The sequence below is a fragment of the Amblyomma americanum genome, chromosome 6, assembly GCF_052857255.1.
Source record: "Amblyomma americanum isolate KBUSLIRL-KWMA chromosome 6, ASM5285725v1, whole genome shotgun sequence".
Lineage (NCBI taxonomy): Eukaryota > Metazoa > Arthropoda > Arachnida > Ixodida > Ixodidae > Amblyomma > Amblyomma americanum.
Window position 1 is genome coordinate 141,413,275 of NC_135502.1, and position 8,884 is coordinate 141,422,158.

Genomic DNA, 8,884 nt, shown 5'->3' on the forward strand with positions numbered 1-8,884 from the left:
AGTGGTGCTCGAAGTATTTGTGTATTCTGTTTAATAAGTCTTTATCGTGTGCAGCACTTCCAAATGACTGGAAGTACGCAAAGATTACCCCAATACCCAAAACAGAAACCCGGTCGCTTATCACTTCGTAGAGACCGATTTCATTGCTGCCCACATGCGCCAAAAGACTTGAACATATTATATTCAAACATATTTCGGTCTTTCTGAATGACAACAACATAATTGATTCCAGGCAGCATGGGTTTCGAAAGGGATTATCTACAACAACGCAGCTTCTCAAAACCATTCACGAATTCGCAGCAATTTTAGACAAGCAGGGTCAAATTGATATGATATTCATAGATTTAGAAAATGCATTTGACCGCGTGTCTCATTCTAAACTACTTTTAAAACTACAGCCAGTACTTAAAAAAGATCTGCTGCTTGCATGGATTTCTGCATATTTGTTATCACGGCGACAGAGTGTGTTTATTGATGGTGTGCGCTCTGACTCAGCACCGGTACAGTCGGGCATTCCACAGGGATCCGTCCTTGGGCCCCTTTTCTTTGTTATCTTCGTCAATGACATAATACAAGTAGTGAACGTCAAAATAAGGTTATTTGCAGATGATTGCATACTATATCAAGAAATCAATAACTGCAGTGACCAGGTTTGTTTGAATTCATCATTGACCAGCGTAGAAGCATGGTGCGCCACATGGCAAATGACTATGAATGCAAAGAAAACGGTCGCTATGTCAATCACGCGAAAACGAAACCCTTTAAAATTTTCTTACAGCACTGGCGGTAATATTCTCTCTACGGTCAGCAGCTACAAATACTTGGGTCTCGTAATTACATCTGACCTCAGATGGAACGAGCATATGTCATATATTTCAAAAAAAGCAATGCGCAAGCTTGGTTACTTGAGGAGGTCGCTTCGACAATCAACACAAGAAATCAGTCTTTTAGCGTACAAAACGTACATTAGACCAATTCTTGAGTACGCCTCAGTAGTATGGGACCCGTATACCCAGAAAAACATAACACAGTTAGAAAGCATTCAAAGAAAATCGGTTAGATTTATATTCAACTGTTATAACTGGCAAGTATCTCCGACGGTTCTTCTAAACAACGCAAACTTAGAGCCATTAAAATTGAGACGGTATAGGGACAGACTGAAATATATGTACCTACTATATCATGATATGCTGGGAATAGATAAGGATGTGTACATTAATTTAGTTTCTAAGCGCCAAACACGATCTAATCATTCGAAAAAAATTAAAGAATTTTCTTGCAGGACTAACGTGTTTAAAAACTCGTTTTTTCCACGGACAGTACGTGAGTGGAATGCGCTCACCTCGAGTACAGTGGAATGCCCGACGGTCCAGTCATTCTGCGGCATGCTTAACAGTATTGAAGCAAAATAGAATTACCATCGTGTCGTTGTGCGCAATGCCTTGAGTGCTTCATATGAATGATTGTTTTCATTGTTTGTACATTTCGTTTCTTGCTCAAGTGACTGAGCATGCGTGGTTGTGTCATGCTGCTGTGTACGCGCCTTGTTGTTTTTGTCGCGCTTTACTTTTCGTTACTATTATTATTGCTGGATTTCGTCTCTTCCTCTCACTTAAATTCTTGAGATGTTTTTCTCTATGTTCGTTTTCTTGATGTGTTATTGATATGCCCACTCCTGCCTAAGGCATCAAACTGAGGCCGGCAGTATCCTGTAAATAAATAAATAAACATTGTTCCCTCCGATGTTTTACTCTCTATAATTCTTATGCATTTTCCCTGATTTACATTGTTTGGTTTTTTTCTAAGCCGGTTACAATTCTGTTCAACAGTTATTTATGTAAGCTTGACTTCCCAAATGCTGTGAAATGCCGTGAAATAAGGGGACAGCCGCCCCGTCAAGCTGCTCTCCGAAACAGCTTTTTATCGCCTGCTCCTTTCCTTCTATCAAAGAAAAATAAATTATTATTATTATTATTATTAATATTATTATTATTATTATTATTATTATTATTATTATTATTATTATTATTATTATTATTATTATTATTATTATTATTATTAGGGATCATCAAAAGTGGTCCGCTGTATTGAGGAGACGTATGGTCGCATTGACATCTTGATAAACCGTCTGTAAGCATCACACGCTGTGCAAAGGAGCCTTTGCTGCTGGATGGGTTTTGTCTCTGCCGGTTCCCTTATTTAGCGTAAGAGCGGTCGGCAGATAATGCGCCAGGCTTTTACCAGGTACGTGCGCGTCAGTGTGTAAAAAAGCGAGAATTGAAGATGCAGGGGGACGGGGTAAGGGAGGCGACCGCTTTCGTCTTTCTTTTACGGCGGTTTCCCTTTCACAACGTAGTGCAGCGCTCGTCCTGCGGAACGACCAGGCTGCACAGTACCAGGGACCTGGAGAAGAAGACAGCGATGGTAAGGTACTTCCCGGTCGGATTTCGGGTTAATATAAGCTTTCAGGAGTAACTAGCGTACGCAGCGACAAAAGAGAGAGCGCGGCTGTTACGAACCTTTACGCCGTAAATCTTATGCTAATGACGAACAGTGTTCGATTATGCCGGAGTGGGCGAATGTGTGATACGCGAAAAGTCAGTCGCAAGACAGAAGAAAAAATGGCCTGGCTTAGCTAAGGTTAAGCCTAGGATGCGAAGCATAATAGATTTGTGAAAGGGTATAGCCTGGTGACACTTGGTTATACTTGGTAATGCTTGGATACACTTGGTTTATGCTTGGTAATGCTTGGATATACTTGGTAATCTCTAAGTATTGCATAGATTAAACAATGTCAACACATGTGTTACTCTGTTTCATCCTTTATTTTCGAACCTATAAATACTGCACTGTCGGGCAAACTCATAACTTCTTCCTTTACCGTTGTTTCCTTAGAGGAACGTTGTCGTCGAGCTGCATACTGGGCACGACGCTTGGCGAGTCGTTCTTCTCGTTCTTCACCAGTCTCGGTGGCTCGCTGAAGCTTACGCTTTTCATTCCGCCGAGCTTCCCTGCCTGTAGGCGGCATCTCGCTGTATGACTGCCTCGGCGTGAGGAGCGGGGCTCTTTTATACAATCGCCCCGTAGCGGGAGGAGCGGGAGTTAGCCTTGGTGGTCTCGGCCGCGCGGCGACCGCGCGAGTTGAGCCAACACCCCCTAGACTTTGAAGGCCGTAGTGCTCCCTCCGTGACGTCACGAGGTGGAGGCGGGTGCGCGGCGCGTCGCTGGTATGCGAGCGGGAAGGATGACCTGAGCGGGTCTCGTAAGTCCGATTCTGTAAGAAGTGAAAGCGCACACTAATTTGCACCCATATCTGCGCAAGACATCTGAACACATTATTGCCTTTCGTGATAGCTACTACGAATAACACCGCTACGAGCCAATGACTGCGAAGGCTTTGTTGAGGTCTCTTTGGGCATTTTAAGGTTGATGTGCCTGATCAGACGCGTTTGTTTTTGGAGTTGGGTTTGCTGCTCTTTAAGCAGCGATAATTTATAACACAAGACACACGGTTTGAGTAATCCAAGAACGAAATTTTATTTCATTATGGGGCCCGCCCACCTACTTGCTACTTAGTGTCTTCAGTTTTCTCTCCTTATATTTGGTACTGGCATCAGCAATCTTGTCATTTAACCTGCAGCAAAAATTATTAGCAGGATATTGGTGCTGCACCATAGCACGTGCTTCAGTACCAGTTCACTAGTGTGTCCGCTGCCACAGGTGTCGAACTCTTGGCTGTCTTCGCTCGTGAGGAGCTCCACCGTCAGGTCTGTGACCACTTTGCACTGGCATGGCATACTGAGGAAGTCGCTGTTCTTTGACAGCTGCTCAACTACTGCGTAGTTGTGGGCAACAACATTAACCACAAACATCGCTGGATGTACCAGACCGCCTCGATCCATCTCTCTAATAAGTTGATAGTGCTTTTCCTCCACGCCGACTGTTAATTCCTTGTCCACAGTCAAGGCGGCACGGCAACTCACACACTTGAGCTTTTTTAGCGTGGCGTAAAAGGCATATCCTGCGACGTACACCAATACTGGAATGAGGTCCTTGATTTTGGTCAGTGTCTGTTCAGAGAGTACCACATTGCAGCTAGGTCGCGATCTTTCATTTTCCTTAAGAAGTCCATCCCACTGCTGGTCCTCGTCGGTGCAGTCTCTAGATCTTGTGGCCACCAGAGGCAAAGTGTTCTGAAGGCGGAGCTTGTTTTCGCATTCATACACTTGCCGAATGGACACATGATATTGAGCACCTGCAAGCTGCCTGTACTTCCCAAAGCGGTCCTCCAGGCCATCCGTCTGTATTTTCCCGAGCAGTACATAAGAGAGTTTGAGCGAGCTCATCAAGGCAGTACCTGGAAAGTTCGATGAGGCCGTAGGTAGTCTGATGAAGGGCTCAGTGAGTTTCTTTGGTAAGCTTATCGGAGTTGTAATGTTCTGTTTTTTCTTTCCATTCGTCCAACCAGTTGAGCAGGTTGGAAAGAAAAACTATTTTTGCATCGTCCATAGAAAACACTGGCCCTTGAAACGGATCCCTTAGTCTGGTGCCTTTGAACGGAGTTTTGACGTTTACAATCTTCCACCACTTCACAATTATTTCTATGAAACTGGCAGTCCCTTCAATGTGGTTCAAAGTATGTTTCTCTGAAATGACTCGGAGGGCCGGGGGCAGGGTGCCATTAAATACTTGCAAAGCAAGCTTCACATTTTGTTTCTCGATGTCAGAGGGAAAAAGGCCTTTTCTGGACAGCGTATAAGCATGCCTAAGGAGCTGGCCGAGCTCGATGTTGTAGACGTCCCTTAAGGTGTCGAAAGATGCAGAGAGCATGCGCCGTTCTTGCAACATCCCTTCATCGAATTCCGGGAATGAGAAGCAGTGTTGGTCATTGCGTTGCCGAATCCAGTTGTTTCGGATGCCTTTTAGCAAGTGCACAGTGTCGATAATGAAGAACAGTGGCCTCTCGGCTGAGCATGGATGCGGGTAAAGAAAAGCGGGGTGATCGCTGCCTAGGCAAGGGGCAGAGTTCCTGAAATTTTCCATTGCCTTCCCGTTAACCTTGTTGTTGTCGGTTACGACACATATTATTTTGTAACCGATCTTCTAAAGTCCACATATGATGCGCTTCAGCAGTCTATGCAAGAAGTCACCGTCGGCGCCACGTACAGGCACTATGTGGGTCACTTCTTTGAATTTGCATGTTAGGCTCTGCACCATAAAAACCAGGGCACTGTTAGCAGCTTCAGCCGAATTGTGGGCGACGCCAGTTATACCACCGCCTTTATAATCAAAGAAAGGTTTAATATAGATTTCATCTACCATCAGGGTGACAGTGCGTTGGTAGTGATCCAAGTCGGAAATCCGTGTGGCCACGTATTTAAGGAACGCAGATTCATCGTGTTCTAGCAGATGGTTCATGCCGTATAATGAGCATATAGACCTAATTGTAATTGGGAGTGGCCAGATGACGTTCCCGTAGCTGCGCATGTATTTGTAGGCATGGGGCGAAATTGTGAATAAAAGGCAGCAAAACACCATAAATTCAGCTGAATAACGGCTCCGAATCTTGTTCACTAGGAGCAACTTCAACTGCTCGCGAATGAATCGGACGGCACGACCTCTGTCCTCTGTTTCTGTGTCGCAAAGCTTATCGAGCAGGAAAAGGATGGCTGTAAAGGTTTCCCCTTCCGATCTCTCGGAGGCTGAGTCCAGTTTGCTGTCCCATGTTTGGACGCTGTCGAGAAATCCTTCTAGCTCTCTCTTGCTCTTTGCGGTCGCTGGAACGACTAAGCAAGATCCAAGCTTCGTCGTCAAGCACTTCATGAAGTGGAATGTAACGGCCAATTCCGCTTTGATGGTCACAGAATACTTAATCCATGGGGCCTCATCTTCAACGATGTGGAGGAGAATAATCCGCTCATTGCCCTCAATAGTGCGCCAGAATGAGGAATTCTTTAGCCGCAAGTGAGCAATTATGTCCTGAATTCGCGAAATTTTGTCTGCGTGTTCCTCTTCACGAAATGTCTCCACAGATTCCGCAAGAGCTTTCTGCATAGCTGAAGCCTCTAAGTGGATCCTCTTGGCCTCTGGGCTCTCCCTTGTTGCATTCTCAGTCGAGAGATACATCGGACAGGCGGGGAATTTGGATGGCACTGCACCTTGACGAAGGCGCGGATAGGGCAAAGGAGCCGTGATTGTTCTCCCAGAGGCATCATCGAGGTATGAAGTTTCCTTCAGGATATCCTCTGAGCGGAAATGGGCCTCGCATACCTAAGGAAGATATCACCGGACATGATTAATTTTTTCCTCTATGCACCGTAAATGCAAATATACCATGCGGAGGTTCTCCCAAAACGGCACATTTCTTAACTATTTCCTTACCGCATGCAAAAGCTTGATTTGGTCGCATAAAAGGCAAATTATAAAGATTAGATTAACATTGCAACGGTTAAGCGAATATCAAATTATTGTTCACTGAAGCATATCAAAATACACACCTTAATAGGAGTACAATAAAAGGATACGCGGGCGTTACTTAATGAATTTAGTCGTCAGGCTTATTACCGTCACTGTTACCACAGAATTTAGTTCTCGAAGAAACAGAATTACAAGTATAACCGCCGTTTTTAAATTAAGCCGGCGCGCAACGGCGACATAGATAAAGATCCCAATGACATTAAAAAAAAATGCCTGCTCCACAGGTCAAGAAATTAGTCTCTTATAATTAGTCAAGAAAAGATGTCAACCACTGCGTCGATTTCACAGAATAAAATATTAGTCAGGAGTCTGCAGATTGCTTACCCTGGAGTTCCGCGTACAGACGAAGCCCTGACGCGGTATTGCACGAATCCATTTCTTTCGCAGTTCGTCATCTTGCGGGAACCTGAATACATGGGCTTTGCACTCTGCCGTGTAGTTTCCGCGGCAGCGCGGTACACAACACTTGTTCGGCATAGCGGCGTCACAGTTATTCCATTGCTGCGCCGACACCTCGTATAAGGACTCAAAGTCGCAGTAGGAGCACAAAATCTCGCAAAAGGTGAAGCACAACCAAGAAGCAAGTATAGGCCCACAGCGCTCTGCTACGAAAAGAAAAACCGAAATACCAGCAAAAAGAGTGCGGCAGACGCTGCCGCAGAACTCTCATCCGCGTGACGAAGTGGTGCTAAGAATGCGTAGAAACAAGAAGTTTTGTGCGTAACAACAAACTTTTATTGTGAAGACATAAGGCGATCTCGGACAATCCTGACATTTAGCACGCGTTATTTTCGAAATAAGAATGCAGGATTGCCATGTAACTCGGCTGCGGATGAATATCCCGCGAACGCGGCTTTTCGGGTCAATGACAACGACCGGACTCGAGCGGCGGCGGCGGCATAGCGGCAGCTCGCGCTTCCTCGGCCCCCCGCAGCCGCCTCCAGATGATGACGCGCATCACGTGATCAGCAGGAGCGCTGCGGCCTGGAAGTCTAGGGGGTGTTGGTTGAGCCCCGTTTCTCCACAGCTGGCGTGACGTCAGACCACGTGCTCGGCTGCAGCGCCCCTAGCGGGAGGAGCGGGAGTTAGCCTTGGTGGTCGCGGCCGCGCGGCGACCGCGCGAGTTGAGCCCCGTCTCTCCGCAGCTGGCGTGACGTCAGACCACGTGCTCGGCTGCAGCGCCCCTAGCGGGAGGAGCGGGAGTTCAATGGTGGTCGCGGCCGCGCCATGCTGGGCTATGGTTGAGCTAAGTAGTGTCCCTATTATGCTTCGCATAAAAGAACAAACAAGCAATACCTGCAGCGCTTACAATGGGGCAACGTTGTAGGAGGAATATCATCAAAAACGAAAACATATAGCAGACCCTAAATTAATGTACAATTATTCAATCTGCACAGTACTCAGAAATCTCACGCATCATGGCAACAAAACCAATCAATTACACGAACTTTTGTAGAATACGCACAGACGCAGGCGCGAGTACACACACACACACACACACACACACACACACACACAGCCGCCGCGGTGGCTGAGTGGTTACGGCGCTCGGCTGCTGGCCCGTAAGACGCCGTTTCGATCCCGGCCGCGGCGGTGGAATTTCGATGGAGGCGAAATTCTAGAGGCCCGGGTACTGTGCGATGTCAGTGCACGTTAAAGAACCCCAGGTGGTCGAAATTCCAGGAGTCCTTCACTACGGCGTCTCTCATAGCCTGAGTCGCTTTGGGACGTTAAATCCCCGTAAACCAAACACGCACACACGCACGCACGCACGCACACACGCACGCACACACGCACGCACGCACACACACACGCACGCACACACGCACGCACGCACACACACACACACACACACACACACACACACACACACACACACACACACACACACACACACACACACACACACACACACACACACACACACACACACACACACACACACACACACACACACACACACACACACACACACACACACACAGAAACAATAGCCTTTTTAAACATAGGGCTGCTTCACAAATAGGCCAACTTTAGGAATAACCAAGAAAATGAACAATATACTTTCGAGAATAAATAATGCACTCATCTCAACAGCTGGTTTTGATCGGGAAGTTTTGGCGGATAAGGTCTGTCTGAGCTGGCGCCAGAGAAGGCATATTGGAGGTATACGGGAGAGACTTTTGCCGTGCACTTAACGTAGTTGAGATGATGATTATAAACGCCAAATAAGAGATCACAACCAGCTATTTTGCGCAGGTATTCATTGGCATCCCAGGTGCTTGCAGGTGTTAGGAGCAATATTCAAAGGAAAACCGAGCCGCACTAAGCCAAGAACCTGGCTTGATTCTTCTATTCTAACTGAAGAAGGGCTCCCAGATGGCTTCTGAAGCATGAGGGCAACAGC